We start from the raw sequence: 18,285 nt of genomic DNA on the forward strand, positions 1-18,285 counted from the left end.
GTCATTAATCCAGTGATCTGAATGAGCCTGGCGACACAGACATGGGGTTCTTTCCAGAGTGCCCAGAAATCTAGTCCACTGCCAGGCACGGGAGATGCAGGGCAGGTGTTCTCTACCAATTCATGTCTCTTCATGTCACTATATGCACATGATCTTCCTTACTGCTTTCCTGGGTCTTCATATCATCAAAACTGTGATACTTGATATTTTAATTAATCCATACCTTCTTATGAACATAAAAATGTCATGTCCACAAGATTCTGTTATGCCCTTCCAGGGCCTTGCCCACCTTTCTGGAATGAGAATCACTGGGTTTTTAACATGAAAGCAACAGAGCCAAAGTCAAGACTCAAACCTTGTGCCAGCCATTGTCTTCCCTCTGCTCCATACAAACAAATTGAACTCCAAAACCTGGCCTATGTGCCCCTCAAATGGATGCCTCATGTCAGGTCATAAGGGGGTAGGGAAATAAGAGGATAAGGGTAAAGGAAATGGATAGAATAATTTAACCACCTCTAACAAGGGGGGGGGGGGGGGACTGGTACTGCATGTTGCTAGATTGTAAATGCATGTGATTATTTACAACTTAGAATGGAAAAGCACCTTCATTTGAGGACTGTCTATATATCATTCTATAGGTCAACTTGCCTATTCCTATAAGAAGCTTATTCGAATACCAGCTCTATGTCTAGCGCTAGGCGAGCTGCTTAGGTTCTATACTATGTGAGACACAGTATGAGTCTTCAATGAAATTATTATAGAATAGAAAGACAAGGTGGGGGTGGAAGTGGGAGGGAGAGAGAAAGAGAGAGAAATGGCTCTTGCTGTGTGAATCAGAGCAGACTTCCGAAGGAAGAGTGTCCAAGTTGGAATTTAGAGATGAATGGGAGTTTGCCAAGCAAAGTGAAGGTAGGCAGGCAGATGGGAACTACCTGAGCCAAGGCATGGAGACGCAAAGTACAGAGTAGCTTTTAAAGAACAGTGAGCAACTTGCTATTATCACCAAAGGACACATTCTGTGGGAGTTCGCATCAGGAACTGACAGTGATGACTCTGGGCATGTGAGGGTTTGGTTATGGTTTCATCTACTTAGCAAATGTTTATTGAGCTCTTACTAAACAGAGGGATTTACAACAGGAGCTAGGAGCTTAGGGTAAGGGAGGAGATGAGACAAATCTGCAAAACTACCTTGTAAAGTAAGATACTCCTCACAAGAGAGGACAACATTAGAAGGATGTTTCATTCATTTATGCGCATCAAGAACGATGGATTAAATACCAAATGAGCACCAACCACATCAAGAAATAACACAAGTTTCTTGCACTGAAGGAGCTGGCAATCTAGGGAGTGAACAGATACATAAATAGAACATTATATCATAGCATATTCAATAATCAACGTAATAGCATTTATTGACCGCTTACTAAATTCCAGACACAGATCTAAGTGCTTTCTATTGATTAACTTCGATCATCCTCATGCAATAGGTAAATATCATTATTGTCTACATTTCACAAATGGCAACGTCAGGTGCGGAGAGGTCATTAACTTGCTTGATCACAGCTAAGATTATAATCCAGACAATTTGACTCCGCATTCTCAACCATCACTCCGGAGAACTATGGACATACGGGAGATAAACCAGGCTAGATGTGCCCTTGGAGGACTAGTCCTTCTGTTTCCCCAGTAGCTATACCCTCTCTGAGGTCTCCAGGGAATACAAAGATAGCTTACCGAATATCAGGAAACTACAAAATACTAACACTTACCAGATTGTGAAACATCTAGAGTTCAAGCTCAAGGGTAAACCTTTCCCCCAGAACCCAATGAGGTTAACATTTCTCATTGTATTGTTGTAATTTTTCTAGTCCCCATCCAATTCAGGCCCATCTATCGCCTTAAATCCCAACTCTCTTATTAGATGCCTGTAGGGTCTTTCTCAAGAGAAGTATAAATTTGATGGGGAAGCCACTAACATTTATTTTCAGGGGTCCTCTTGTAGGCCCCCAGTATTTTATGCTATCTAATGGTTTTTTAATAGGACTGTGAAAAGTCCTGGCTGGATTTGCATGCTGTTCATTTCTTATGTGTCAGTCTCAATATTCTCTACCCAGTGAAACTGGAATATATCTCCATTCAAATTACTGTAACTTTTCCATTTCCTACCTAATTCAGCCCTCTCTATCCTCATAACCACCACAAGCATTGGGTTGGCAAATAGCAAGACGGGGAGAGTTATAAGAAGTTGTAACACTCTAATGATCTTATTATGAAACCTCATCATAAATAGGCAGTAAAAAAAAGAAAAGTCACAAGATGTCAGAATGCCAAAATATGACCTTTTTCTTGCAAAAGGAAGTCCAGGATGGGGAGATCTGTGTGAGTTAGGATAGTATTTGCCTGTAGATGACAAAATTCAACTAGAATAAGCTAAACAAGTAAAGAGTATTTCCTTTTTTTTTTTTTTTTTTTTTTTTTTTTTAGAGAAAGAGAGAGAGAGAAAGAGAACAAGGAGGTTGGGGGAGGAAAGGTAGAGGGAAAGGGAAAGAGAGAAAGAATATTAAGCAGGATCTATGCTCAGAGCCCAATGTGGAGCTCGATCTCAGGACCCTGAGATCATGACCTGAGCTGAAATCAAGTCGGTCACTTAACCGACTGAGCCACCCAAGCACCCTGTAAAAGGGAATTCCTCTTGTAATAATAAGCAGAGCCCAGGCCAGAGCAGATGTCAGCAGCCCGACAGGCTCCTTGAGTTTTTCTGTCCTGATGTTATCTTTGCAACACCTCTGGTATCCTTTCAGATATCAAGGTATATTCCAGATAACAAGGAGGGCAAAGACCAAAAAGGAAGAAACTAGTCCACTAGGCTCCCTCAAGAAAGTGTTTCCAGAAGCCACATCCAGCAGCTCCTGTTTGAAGCTCATTGCTACATTTGAGTCACATGGCCCCTGCTAGCTGCAGTCAGAGCAAGTGAGTGTGTTAATTCCGCACCTGCGTGAGTGAGTGAAGCAGGGTTTTCATAGCCAGAAAAATGGAAAGCCCACATATTGGGTCAGCAGCCAGCAGGGTCTGCAACATTACACTAAAGTTTTCCGGCGAAAATAATAACGAGAGAGAAGAGCAGAGAAAGGGCAAATCAAAGTGGGTTTTAAAATTCAAGGGAACGCAGATAATTAAATAAATATCAGCCTAAATTTATTTAAGTATTTTCCCTTTTAAATTACTTACCAGATGATCCATGGCACTAATCTCACAAGATGGGTGGGAGTTAGACAGGCTTGGGGAGGGCAAAGCATTGCCAGCTAAGCCACCAAAGTGTGAGCTGTTTTGTGTCGAGATTATGATCCATTCCCTGTTTCCAGAAAATAAATTGCAAAGTAGGAAAAAACCAGGAAAATAAAGGATTATCTGTGTATCTTAATAACATGTTTGTCGGGTACCAGATGAAGAGCCACTGAACCATCAGCATCGAGTATCAGATGAAGAGCCATTTGAAGCCAGGAGGGACCAGGTCACACATACGTTTTGGGCAGCTCGGATTACAAGGGATGCTGGGGGCTGCATCACAGATCCTACTCACCTCTGATCCCTGTGTGCCTCACTGGAACATAATTTACACTGCTGTGTTCAAGGACTTTCTCCTGGTATCCTTCAGGGTCAGAACACTTCAGGGCAACACTGTGTGTTGCCATTTCCAGGTGAGCTCCCCCATTTGAGGGTTAGTCAATAGCATGAACAGTCAATAAGTTTCAAGAGGTGTTGAGGAGGGGTGTGGGTGTCCTCACAGCCCTCCTAGACCTGGAGCCTGGCGTGGCGTCCTTGTAAGAAAGCAGGCATTAATCAGGCTGCTAGCAGTCACTTCCCCGTGCCCAGAGGTCTACCCGAGGACCCTCTACGTGCCAGCTCTAAGATCTCACTTTCCACCTCTTGACTACCAGTTCCTCGAGTGTAGGAGGAGTTTTGTGGTACTCCCCTGGGCTGGAGGTGCTCCCTGGGGCCCTTGTGGTGTTGGAGGGAGCTGCCGATTACCGGGGCCACCCACTTGTGCTACTGAATTCAGGTCCTATTCACTCAGCCTTCTTGCATTGCATGCCTGCTACGGGATAGCTATCATAACGAGGAGGGGAGGAGGTCGTCAAAATATTTAGTAACTAGTAAAACGTGCACTAACCAGCTCGAACCAATGTCTCACCAGTTGGGACAGGCACCAGTCATGAATTACTAGAGCCAACTCAATACCAGTCTTGGAATTGGGCACTACCTCACAGAGTTGGAGAAAGTATGGGCCTTCTCTCAAAAGCTCTTCTTGTCAAATAATTTACCCCACGTCTAGAACCTGGAACAGGTCCACTGGAGGCGGTCATCATCATGGAGCAGAATGCTCTCTTTGTGCTGGGGGGCAGCTCCCCCATCATTGCTGTAACATCACCCCCACCTGACTCCTGGCCTTCAGGGTGGTGGCATGTGGAGGCAGAGGTCTTGGTGACAACAGATTCCTGCTAGAGCAGATTAGAGAGAGGCAGCTCCAGGGCTAAATCTGCATCTTCACCTCACTCGTGAAAGGTAAGAATAACTGTGCTATTCTGGGTACAACCTCCATGATTCTGAGGGTGAAGTTTGAAAGCTAAAGATTATCCTTCTGGTAGTTTTTTAAAAGACTAAAAAAAAAAAAAAAAAGATTGATCGATTGATTTGAAAGAGAGAGAGAGAGAGCATGAGCAAGAAGGGCAGAGGGAGAAGGGAAGAGAGAATCTAGAGCAGACTCCCTGTTGAGCGTAGAGCCTGACGTGGGGCTCCATCCCAGGATCCTGAGACGGTGACCTGAGCCTAAATCAAGAGTCAGACGCTCAGTCAACTGCACCACCCAGGCACCTTCTTCTGGTCATTTTTAACTGGTTTTGTTTTTTTAGCAGAGCCATTTTTGCAAAACTGTCCTTGTTTGGAAATCCAATCCAGGGGGTGGAAGCTGGGGTGGGCCCCACAGTCTCACCATCCCCAGAAGCCCTGGACCCTGAGCAACCTAGCTAGGAAACCACCAAGTGCACTCCTCATTCACAAAAGGGGGAAAGTGAGACTCAGAAAGAAGTGACTCAGCCACAGTGCTAACTGGTTCAAGTCAGACAAATGGACTCTAGGCTTCTGACCACTAGCCCTGGCGGGGCTAGCAAGGCGCTTGCAGGGGCAGCTGCAGGTTCTGTGTATGGGGTCCGGAAGCCATGAGTGAATAAATCACAGCTAACATTTGTTAGCTCCTCAGTCTTCAGGGATCCCTTTCATCCCCACTGTCTCACTGATACAACAATCCAAATGAATACCTACCATCTCATAGGACGTAATAACCCAAGTGAACCAACCCAGAGGAATTAAGTGATCTACTCAAGGACAGGCCCCTAGAAACTAGAGCTTCCTCTGAACACAGCATAACCTTGATAGAAGTTAGTTAGTACATGTTTAGAGCAAATGTCATGTTTCCCAAAGGCTGGTGGTCCCAGAGCAGGAGCTTCCGTATTAACCTGGGAAATTGTCAGGAATGCAAGTTTGAGGCCCACCCCAGACCTTTTAAATTAGAAAGTTTAGGAGTGGAGCCCCTAAAACAGCAATTGGTTTTTTTTAACAAGCCTTCCAGGTGATGCTGATGACAACTAAAGTTTGAGAACTCCCATGCTAAGGAACAAGGTCGTATTTCTATCTCCCCTACAGTCCTACGGTTGCCCTGCATTGGAGGAGCCCTCAGGAGAGCTGGTGGGAGATGTGCCCTTCCTGTGGGACCTGGGACCTGAGCAGTAATTGGCTCTGCCTGCATGTATGTCAGGAAGGAGCCCGGGAAAGTCTGCACCAGGCCCGGTGCTTCTAAATCCTACTAAGTATTCTTTGTCACATGCCTAGCATCATGGTAAATACCACATAGTAAAAGATGTGCAACATCCTGCACCTTACCTCTCTTCATCTCCTTCTGAAGAATAGATTTTGAATAGATTCCCCAAGTCCCAAAATCATGGTGCACGCGGTGCTTCCCAAGCTTTGATGTGCAAATGCATCACCTAAAGATACTGTTGGAATAGAGATTCCGACTCAGCAAAAGTGAATATTTAATACAGATAATAAGATTGTGGGTTCAGTAAAGACTTTAAATCTCCTTCTGAATGCTTGAGAATCTTTCCCAAGGCCCTAAACTTATCCCCAAAGTTAGAAAAGCAGAGAGAAATTGCTAAGACCAGAGACCCCAATTATTGCAGTTCAAACTGGACATAATAATTTACCACCAGGCATTTGGGGGCTGAGCACCGTGAAAGCTGATTTGTCCCTAAGGGAGATTGCACCTAATATCCCCTTTAAAAAGATCAATAGGGTGGTCAGAACTGGCGGGATAATCAGCTAGACAGTTGCCTTTCAGGGTTTCAGGAGGAAAAGTCCCTGGAGCACATCCTTTGTAGTAAGTGCTGCTTGGGTAATTGCTTTCATTTGATGGGAGTGCTCTGCACAATCTCCTGATGAATTTAATAGAAAGGAGATAGACCCAGAAGACATCGTGTTATATATTGAGCCACGAGACCAGTTCATCTAAACCTGAGAGACAATTCCCAGATTTTTCTGACTAGCATTACAAGTTGATGCAAACGCCATTAAAAAAAAAAAAAAAAATCAAGAGGCCCTAATCTAATCTCTGCTTCCTGAGAATCCCCAGAAATGTGTTACTGGATAATGACTTTCTTCACAACTTAAAGAAACTCCCAAGGACTGTTCGGAGGGTAGCCAATAGCAACGAAAAGCCCCAGAATAGAGATGGGTAACACGTGTTGATGGCCCCCCTATTTCCAGGGCTTGCCTAACCACACCTGGGGATTATCATCACAATCTCCACGTATCAAGTTGGGTCATTGCAGATGCTGGCCTGCCTTCCGGTAGCCCAGTGTGACCACGACATTCTGTCTTAAAGGATTTACTGGACTTCTTTATCATATTTTATAAATTTCTCTCCAACTGATGGGGAAAAGAAAGCTAAACAATTCTCTAATTGGGAAGCAGGACGATATCACCTCGAGGTAGCAATGGGATGCCAACTTTTAGGTTGCGATGTTGCTTTATTTGCTCATCTGCATAAATATAAATATTCATTCTGTGATACTCCAGAGGAGCACTAAAGCAAGATAAATTCTGTTGGGCTCATTTGCGTCAAGCCCTGTAATGATCTGTCACCAGTTACTTGAAATATTCATGTATTTTCTTTCATTTCACTCAGCAGAATCCAAAAAGCCAAGATGGCCTTTCTCCAAGAGACAGGTGGTGAGTGTTGTGCATTGTCATGTTTGCTTTAAGAGAGCCTCAGTAGCTGAGGAAGTGAGAGATGGCTGAAGAGCCCCTTCATCCCACTTTATCTTTGCGTGATGGCAGATGGCACATGGAGTTTAAACAATATCATCACATCCACGGCAGTGGCTGCCAAACATGCCAAATGATGCCGTTGCGTGCAGCGGAACGTGCTGATTGCCAGTGGGTAATGAGCTCTGCAAAAAAACAAGCAATGCTAGCATTGTGATGCTTGACAACTGCAAATTTATAACCTGAGCAGCCTAGGAGGCGGCTCACTCGTTGAACTTGCACAAGGGTATGCCCGGTTTGCAGTCGGTGCCGTGCGCATTGGGAACACTGAAAAATTAATGAGATATTATGGAAGCGAATTCCACAAATACACATCTATTTCTGGGAAAGCCAGTTGGACTTGTCCTAGTAGGTTTTTAAAATTCATTCTTGGTTCCATCCATTATTGAAGGGTTATAAATCGAAAGCGGTGATCCTTGATTCTTTACCACCTAGGACAAGAGTTGGCGGCCAGCCGGCCTTCCCAGTGGGCACGCTTCACTGCTGTCTACACACCTGCAGCCGGCGGAGCAGTAGGGCCTCCTGGGTAGTGGCTGTGCCCAATTCTAGTACAAAAGTCTGCCCACATGGCCTCCAATCACTTTGTCATCTGTGGATACACACACATTGATTTTTTTTTTTTTTTTAAGTCCTTTAGCTAAATCCAAAGCCCTCTGAGGTTCCAGTCTATGCTGCTCTAATTACTGTTCTGTAACCTTGACCGGATGAATCACCCTCCCTCGGCTTTGAGTCCTTCCCTCTAGAGGGCGGTGTGGTAATGGACCAGCCTCAGAAGGGGGTCCTGATGAGTAAATCAAACAATGTTTGTGGAGCTTGCCACAGAGTGGGACATGTGGTAAACATGGCAATCGGTCCTGACCATAGTGTTGGTAGTATTACTTTAATTAGGATCTGGAGGAGATCCCTGGGTGACTCAGCGGTTTAGTGCCACCTTCAGCCCAGGGCGTGATCCCAGGGTCCTGGAATCAAGTCCCACATCAGGCTCCCTGCATGGAGCCTGCTTCTCCTGCTGCCTGTGTCTCTGCCTCTCTCTGTGTGTGTCTCTCATGAATAAATAAATAAAATCTTTTTAAAAAAATAAAAATAATTAGGATCTGGAAAACTATTTGTTCTCATAACTGAATGCGTGGGTGACTCTCACATAATTTTTTTCAAGCATAAAAAAAAAAAACTCATATAAGTGTCTTAGCTTGGACTGCTGTAACAAACTACCAATGACTGGAAGCCTAAATAACAAATACTTATTTCTGGAGGCTGGGGAAGTTCAAGATCAAGGGGGCAGCATTGTTGGGTTATGGTGAAGGCTCTCCTCCTGGCTTGTAGGTGGCCACCTTCTCGCTGCACCCTCACATGGCTGAGAGGGAGCACATTACTGTCTCTTCTTCTTTGTATAAGGGCCTAGATCCCAACGTGGGGGCCCCACCCCCATGATCTCCTCTAAACGTGCTTACCTCCCAAAGGCCCCATCTCCAAATACCATCACATTTAGGGGTTAGAGCTCTAGCATATGAATTTGGGGAGGATACAAACATTCAGTTTGTAGGGACACAGTCTAAACATTACAAATGTTTAGATTCAAATCATAAACTACCGGTACAATTGTGACACCGTCGTCATCAACAATGACATGAGATGTTGCTCACCAGTCACTCTCATTTTGTCCCTGTTTAGAGACTCGATTTGATTATTTTCCTGACAGATCTGAGACTGCTTTGCCTGGGCTCTTTCATCATATAAATGGGAGCAGGGAGAGTTACCAGGCAGGTGTGAGGTCCCAGGAGAAGGGGCATCTCCCACCAGCTTTCCTCCAGAGGAAGGAAGCTGTAAGAGCTGCCAAGGAGATAGAATGTGCTATCAGAAGGGAAAAACTTACCTAAGGAGGGGATACCCCTACAAGCACACTCCTATAAGATGACCCATCTATTTTTAGATTTTAGTAGCTCTATTATTCCTCCTAAAGAAGCAACATGTCCCACATGTGCTGGGTGACTATATGTACTAAGACACCAAGATGCCCATCACCAACTCATAATTGAGAAGGTTCGACTGGCATGTAAATTAGAAGAAAAAATGTGCTGAATAACTTGCACAATGTTGGAGGTAGGTAGGCAGCGGTGGAGAATAATTAGTGGAATGACAAAACGTTTCAGCAAATGTTCTCAGTAATGAAAGGAAATTCATTTCTTGAAGGCTCATTCTCAAAAGGATACAATATTTCCTCCCTTTAAAATCAACCTGTCTACTTGCTTCTTCATCTTTTGAGCCTTATGTATCACCTAATTCACATCTATATAAATGATAATACACAGGAATATAATAAACATGCTGCTACATTGTAATGTCTTTCCCCAATCTATTACAGATTTTTCCTTTCTTACCATCCTTCCTTCTCTCCTTCATTTCTTCCCAACCATCAGTTACAATATTAGGGATAAAAGCAAGCACACACGGGATGTTTCCAATGACCAGGCGCTGATTCTGTTATATGCATTCCTATTCGTGCATGTCAGGGTTTACACATGTTGATTCATTAATTATTCCAACAACCCATCCAGGTCGGTAATGCTACTGTCCCCATTTTGCAAATGGGTAAGCCAAGGCTCAGAGAGGTGGATTGGCTTCTTGAGGTCACATGGCTCTTATATGGTAAAATGGGGCCTTGTCCCCAGGGGTCCCACCGTCTGGCTCTGGTCTCAGTTCTGACATTGCCCCGCTTCTCCGCATGACCACCCCGGACAAGCTTCTTTCCTTTCTCTCATCAGAGCTCTCAAAAGTCTTCCCCGTTCTCACCAATTCAATGCCATCTTTGTCAACCACTCCAAAACGTATATATCCACGTATGTCCATTTTGCTGTAGTTCCATGGCACCAGTGGCCACTGCAAACTCCATCCCCTCTACCTCTTAAGAGTTATTCAGTTTGAGACTCTAGAACTAACCTTGGCTTATTCCTTTTCTTTGTCCTGTATACCCTTTCAAATATACTTCAAATGCTTCTCATTGCGTCTCCTAGCCAATGCCACCATAGCAGAAGCAATAAGGCCTTGGAAAATGGGTCTTACTCTAAAGACTTAATGTGACCTCTGGAAGGACTGTCCCCTCCCTCCTCACTGGTATGTCCACAGAGCACTTTGGTCAGGAGGTTGGTCAGACCCGTGGAAAGTAACAGTGAGTGCCCCTCAAGAGAGAGGGCTGGCGCCCACTTTCCCATAGCCCCAACACTGTTTCTATTGTCTCAGCTTCTTTATTTTCTAACTGGCTGCTGATTTTTAAAATTTCCACAACATGCACTCGCTATGGTTTCAGACATCAACAAAAAGCATATGTCCCAATTGCTGTAGGAGGTCTCCAGCTGGCTGCAAGATTCCTTTGCTACCGTGGAAGCTAATGAGCTTCTAACAGATTCCTTTCTCCAGTGCCATAACCCTACCAGAAATACCAGCCACAGCCCTTGAGCACATTCTAAAACTATTATATAGGTCTCCTTTCAGATACACAGGGAACCATCTAACCACAGCAGCAGGAAACCCATGCCTTCTCTTGCTTATAACCTGTCAAGTTGAGTAACTTCCAGCAAACTGCTTGGATCCACTGTCCAGCACCATGCATCAGGCCTGGGGCTATAGAACAAGTTAAAAAATTATCTGTGATAAACACGTATTTGAAATGCAGCCAAGTTGACTTTAGAAAGCCTCCCACATTGTTATGAGAGTTTCTTCCTGGTGAAATGAGCTCTTTCAGTGGCAATTCATGATCTTTCAGCAGAATACTGAATGAGTCAAAAAAAAAAAAGTGAAAAAGTCACACCATATTAAGTTTAAAAACCAAGTTACAAAAGGATGTGTAAGTACAACGCCGTTAAAAATTACTTATAAATACGATCAGAAAAATGTTTTCAGCAGTTATCTAGGCATAGAGAATATCGGTAACTTCGATTTTGTGCTTTTATTTGTTTCTCAAATTTTCTGCAATAACTTTGTAATCAGATTTTTTTTTTTAAGATTTTATTTATTTATTCATGAGAGACACAGAGAAAGAGGCAGGGACACAGGCAGAGGGAGAAGCAGGCTCCCCGTAAGGAGCCTGATGTGGGGCTCCATCCCAGGACCCGGGGATCATGCCCTGAGCCAAAGGCAGACAGACGCTCAACCACTGAGCAACCCAGGTCCCCCTGTAATCAGATTTTTAAAACTAATATTATTAAAAATAAAAATTACAACAAAAATAAGTGAGCGGTCCCATTCTAATGAAACCAGAGTTTCTAGAATAGTTTCTAGAATATTCTGGTATTCTGTGGCAGAGAATTATCATGTTGGGCAGCCTTTACCACTCAAGGCTTTATTTAGTGAGGACTGCTAAGTGAGGACTTGAGCTAACACACTTGAGGCACCTCTGATGCTAACATGCTGTGATCCAGTATTTGGAAAAGTTAGGATGGAGAAGGACATTCCATCACCCCAGGACGGGTGCTAGACCGCAGTTAGTACCTGACTGTCCTGAGCCTTGGATTTGTGTCTTTTCTCAGGTAAAACAAGACCTTTGAACTAGACATCCTGGCTTCTGTCCTCTGGGTCTAATACTCTGTGGTTCTGTGGGTCAAACTATGGCTCAGAAATGGCTTTTCACAAAATGTGCATGCAGTCTGTTCCCATACATCCTAGAGAATGAAGTGGAACATACTGAGGCTGCTAAAGCTGTGTCCTTAAAGAGTGCATGCTTGAAATACCCGTTTCTAATGATCTTTAAGTAGGGCCAAGACGATCCTAAGCACTATCCCATCTGGAAGGCTCTCTGTCCTCAGGGCCTGTGAGCTCCATGGCCCCAAGGTAGCTCATACCTTGTTTGCTGCCACAGCAGGCCTTCTTTTTGTTGTTGTTGTTGTTGTTGTTGTTGCTGGTGTAGTCATTATTTTAAGTTGTCAAATTATTGCCTTGTTCATAATACGAGCAGAATGTAGGAGACAGAACCCGGCTGGCTCTCTCTGTTGCACACTGAAACCTAGGAAAGCTATTTTATCTTAACAAAGCCACGGCCATAAGAACACTTGGGGGACCAGAAAGCCCCATGCAAAATGTCAAAAGTTGCTACCATTATTCACCTCTCTGGGTCTTTTTTGATGAAACAACTTCTAAAGGTCTCTTTAAATGTTAAAACCCATATTTCATGATTCTTCAAAAGTTAATTTCACAATTGCACTGCTGAGGATTTACCCCAAAGATACAGATGCAGTGAAACACTGGGCCACATGCATTCTGATGTTTATAGCAGCAATGTCCACAATAGCCAAACTGTGGAAGGAGCTTCAGTGTCCATCGAAAGACGAATGGATAAAGAAGCTGTGGTCTATGTATACAATGGAATATTCCTCAGCCATTAGAAACGACAAATACCCACCATTTGCTTTGACATAGATGGACCTGTAGGGTATTTTTTTAATAAATTAATTTTTTATTGGTGTTCAATTTATCAACATACAAAATAACACCCAGTGCTCATCCCGTCAAGTGCCCCCCTCAGTGCCCGTCGCCCATTGACCCCCAACCCCCGTCCTCCTCCCCTTCGACCACGCCTAGTTCGTTTCCCAGAGTCTTTATGGTCTGTCTCCCTTTCTGATATTTCCCACACATTTCTTCTCCCTTCCCTTATACTTCTTTTCACTATTATTTATATTACCCAAATGAATGAGAACATACAACGTTTGTCCTTCTCCGATTGACTTACTTCACTCAGCATAATACCCTCCAGTTCCATCCACGTTGAAGCAAATGGTGGGTATTTGTAGTTTCTAATGGCTGAGTAATATTCCATTGTATACATAAACCACATCTTCTTTATCCATTCATCTTTCGATGGACACCGAGGCTGCTTCCACAGTTTGGCTATTGTGGACATTGCTGCTATAAACATTGGGGTGGAGGTGTCCCTGCGTTTCATTGCATCTGAATCTTTGGGGTAAATCCCCAACAGCGCAATTGCTGGATCGTAGGGCAGGTCTATTTTTAACTCTTTGAGGAACCTCCACACAGTTTTCCAGAGTGGCTGCACCAGTTCACATTCCCACCAACAGTGTAAGAGGGTTCCCTTTTCTCCGCATCCTCTCCAACATTTGTGGTTTCCTGCCTTGTTAATTTTCCCCATTCTCACTGGTGTGAGGTGGTATCTCATTGTGGTTTTGATTTGTATTTCCCTGATGGCAAGTGATGCAGAGCATTTTCTCATGTGTGTCTTGGCCATGTCCATGTCTTCCTCTGTGAGATTTCTCTTCATGTCTTTTGCCCATTTCATGATTGGATTGTTTGTTTCTTTGGTGTTGAGTTTAAGAAGTTCTTTATAGATCTTGGAAACTAGCCCTTTATCTGATACGTCATTTGCAAATATCTTCTCCCATTCTGTAGGTTGTCTTTTAGTTTTGTTGACTGTATCCTTTGCTGTGCAAAAGCTTCTTATCTTGAGGAAGTCCCAATAGTTCATTTTTGCTTTTGTTTCTTTTGCCTTCGTGGATGTATCTTGCAAGAAGTTACTGTGGCCAAGTTCAAAAAGGATGTTGCCTGTGTTCTCCTCTAGGATTTTGATGGAATCTTGTCTCACATTTAGATCTTTCATCCATTTTGAGTTTATCTTTGTGTATGGTGAAAGAGAGTGGTCTAGTTTCATTCTTCTGCATGTGGATGTCCAATTTTCCCAACACCATTTATTGAAGAGACTGTCTTTCTTCCAATGGATAGTCTTTCCTCCTTTATCGAATATTAGATGACCATAAAGTTCAGGGTCCACTTCTGGGTTCTCTATTCTGTTCCATTTATCTATGTGTCTGTTTTTGTGCCAGTACCACACTGTCTTGATGACCACAGCTTTGTAGTACAACCTGAAATCTGGCATTGTGATGCCCCAGCTATAGTTTTCTTTTTTAAAATTCCCCTGGCTATTCGGGGTCTTTTCTGATTCCACACAAATCTTAAAATAATTTGTTCTAACTCTCTGAAGAAAGTCCATGGTATTTTGATAGGGATTGCATTAAACGTGTAAATTGCCCTGGGTAACATTGACATTTTCACAATATTAATTCTGCCAATCCATGAGCATGGAATATTTTTCCATCTCTTCCTCAATTTCTTTCAGAAGTGTTCTATAGTTTTTAGGGTATAGATCCTTTACCTCTTTGGTTAGGTTTATTCCTAGGTATCTTATGCTTTTGGGTGCAATTGTAAATGGGATTGACTCCTTAATTTCTCTTTCTTCAGTCTCATTGTTAGTGTATAGAAATGCCATTGATTTCTGGGCATTGATTTTGTATCCTGCCACGCTACCAAATTGCTGTATGAGTTCTAGCAATCTTGGGGGGGAGGCTTTTGGGTTTTCTATGTAGAGTATCATGTCATCGGCAAAGAGGGAGAGTTTGACTTCTTCTTTGCCAATTTGAATGCCTTTAATGTCTTTTTGTTGTCTTATTGCTGAGGCGAGGACTTCCAGTACTATGTTGAATAGCAGTGGTGAGAGTGGACATCCCTGTCTTGTTCCTGATCTTAGGGGAAAGGCTCCCAGTGCTTCCCCATTGAGAAGGATATTTGCTGTGAGCTTTTCATAGGTGGCTTTTAAGATGTTGAGGAATGTTCCCTCTATCCCTACACTCTGAAGAGTTTTGATCAGGAATGGATGCTGTATTTTGTCAAATGCTTTCTCTGCATCTAATGAGAGGATCATATGGTTCTTGGTTTTTCTCTTGCTGATATGATGATAAAACAATCACACTGATTGTTTTATGAGTGTTGAACCAGCCTTGTGTCCCGGGGATAAATCCTACTTGGTCATGGTGAATAATTTTCTTAATGTGTGGTTGGATCCTATTGGCTAGTATCTTGTTGAGAATTTTTGCATTCATGTTCATCAGGGATATTGGTCTCTAATTCTCCTTTTTGGTGGAGTCTTTGTCTGGTTTTGGAATTAAGGTGATGCTGGCCTCATAGAACGAATTTGGAAGTACTCCATCTCTTTCTATCTTTCCAAATAGCTTTAGTAGAATAGGTATGGTTTCTTCTTTAAACGTATTATTACCTAAGTGTATTATTATCTAAGTATTTCTTCACTTTGGTTATTAATTGGTTTAAATATTTGGCAGCTGCCACATTCGGGGCATATATATTGAGGATTGTTAAGTCCTCTTGTTGGATAGATCCTTTAAGTATGAGATAGTGTCCCCTTCCTCTCTCACTACAGTCTTCGGGGTAAATTTTAGTTTATCTGATATAAGGATGGCTACCCCTGCTTTCTTTTGAGAACCATTTGAATGGTAAATGGGTCTCCAACCTTTTATTTTCAGGCTGTAGGTGTCCTCCTGTCTAAAATGAGTCTCTTGTAGACAGCAAATAGATGGGTCCTGCTTTTTTATCCAGTCTGAAACCCTGCGCCTTTTGATGGGGTGATTAAGCCCATTCACGTTCAGAGTTACTATCGAAAGATATGAGTTTAGTGTCATCATGATATCTATTCATATTGTTTTTGTGGATTGTTCCACTAAACTTCTTCTTAAAGGGGAATTTTAAGAGTCCCCCTTAAAATTTCTTGCAGAGCTGGTTTGGAGGTCACATATTCTTTCAGTTCCTGCCTGTCTGGGAAGCTCTTTATCTCTCCTTCCATTTTGATTCTTTTTTTTTTTATTTTTTTTTAAATTTATGATAGAGAGAGGGAGAGAGAGAGAGAGAGACAGAGACAGAGACATAGGCAGTGGGAGAAGCAGGCTCCATGCCCCAGGATCCCGATGTGGGATTCAATCCAGGGTCTCCAGGATCGTACCCTGGGCCAAAGGCAGGCGCCAAACCTCTGCGCCACCCAGGGATCCCTCTCCTTCCATTTTGAATGAGAGCCTTGCTGGATAAAGTATTCTTGGTTGCATGTTCTTCTCATTTAGGACCCTGAATATACCCTGCCAGCCCTTTCTGGCCTGCCAGGTCTCTGTGGAGAGGTCTGCTGTTACCCTAATACTCCTCCCCATAAAAGTCAGGGATTTCTTGTCTCTTGCTGCTTTAAGGATCTTCTCTTTATCTTTGGAATTTGCAAGCTTAACTATTAGATGTCGAGGTGTTGAACAGTTTTTATTGATTTTGGGGGGGGGGATCTCTCTATTTCCTGGATCTGGATGCCTGTTTCCCTTCCCAGATTAGGAAAGTTTTCAGCTAGGATTTGTTCAAATACATATTCTGGCCCTCTGTCCCTTTTGGCGCCCTCGGGAACCCCAATTAAACGTAGGTTTTTCTTCCTCAGGCTGTCATTTATTTCCCTTAATCTGTCCTCATGGTCTTTTAATTGTCTGTCTCTTTTTTCCTCAGTTTCCCTCTTTGCCATCAACTTGTCTTCTATGTCACTCACTCGTTCTTCCACCTCGTTAACCCTCGTCGTTAGGACTTCTAGCTTGGATTGCATCTCATTCAATTGATTTTTAATTTCTGCCTGATTGGATCTAAATTCTGCAGTCATGAAGTCTCTTGAGTCCTTTATGCTTCTTTCTAGAGCCACCAGTAGCTGTATAATAGTGCTTCTGAATTGGCTTTCTGACATTGAATTGTAATCCAGATTTTGTAACTCTGTGGGAAAGAGGACTGTTTCTGATTCTTTCTTTTGAGGTGAGGTTTTCCTTCTAGTCATTTTGCTCAGTGCAGAGTGGCCAAAAACAAGTTGTATTGGGAAAAGGAGAAAAAGAGAGGAGAGAAAGAAGGAAAGAAAAGAGAAAAAGAAAAAAGGAAAAAAAAGAAGAAAAAGAGAAAGAAAAAGAAAGGGAAAAAAGGGTGGAGAAGCAATCAGAAATCAAAAAGAAAAAAAAAACAAAAACAAAAAACACCGGGGAGTATCTTCTGATACTGTGTACTTCAAGTACCTTGACTTCCCCTGGAACTGGTCCGTCTAGCTGGTCTTCTGGGGGAGGGGCCTGTTGTGCTGATTTTCAGGTGTTAGAGCCTAGGGGAGCTGCTCTGCCCCCTGCCTGGTGCAGGGCTCAGTGGGGGTTGTTTACCCCGTGACGCCCCAGGAGGAACAACCCCAGTGGCGGCGGCAGCTCTGTAGCCCTGGAGTCAGCCCCCGCAGTAGCTCCGGGGCTCTCCGTCTGCAGGGCCTGGAGGCTCCGGGGTGGGGCCGCTGATCTGCTCAGCTCAGGGCAGGAGCGTCCTCGCTGTCCTGGGCCCTCCCGGCCTCTGCCTGTCCCGGGGGAGGCCGGATCCTGGGCTGTGTCCCGGTGCCCTGTGCCCCAGGGCCTGCGCTGTTGGATTCGCGCTCCCGCCCCGCAGCCCCCTCCGCGGAGCCACCGCCTGAGCCCCTCCGAGCTGCTCCGGGTCCCGCCGTGCGCGCTGCAGCCCTTAGGGAGCTGGGCGCATCTCCCCGGGGCAGGTCCCTGTTATTGTCCCAGGGAGCCCGAGGGCATCCCCGCCCTCCTGGGTCCTGCTCTAACTCCCTGCAAGGCCTTTCCGCCCGGGAAGGTTGGTGCAGCTCCTGCTCCTCCGGGACGGGGCTCTCCTGTCCTGGGGACACTCGCCCCGGCCTCAGCCCAGCTCCTCGCGGGGCCCCTCCCCCTGGAGGCCCTTTGTTTCTTTATTTCTTTTTCCCGTCTTCCTACCTTGATAGAAGCGCGAACTCTTCTCACTGTAGCGTTCCAGCTGTTCTCTCTTTAAATCTCAGGCCGAATTCGTAGATTTTCAGGATGATTTGAAGGTTATCTAGGTAATTTGATGGGGACAGGTGATTTGGGGACCCTACTCTTCTGCCATCTTGCCCCTCCTCCAGACCTGTAGGGTATTATGCTGAGTGAAATAAGTCAATCGGAGAAGGACAAACATTATATGGTCTCATTCATTTGGGGAATATAAAAAATAGTGAAAGGGAATAAAGGGGAAAGGAGAAAAAATGAGTGGGAAATATCAAAA

The sequence above is a fragment of the Vulpes vulpes genome, chromosome 10 (assembly GCF_048418805.1).
Source record: "Vulpes vulpes isolate BD-2025 chromosome 10, VulVul3, whole genome shotgun sequence".
In the NCBI taxonomy this organism is placed as follows: Eukaryota; Metazoa; Chordata; class Mammalia; order Carnivora; family Canidae; genus Vulpes; species Vulpes vulpes.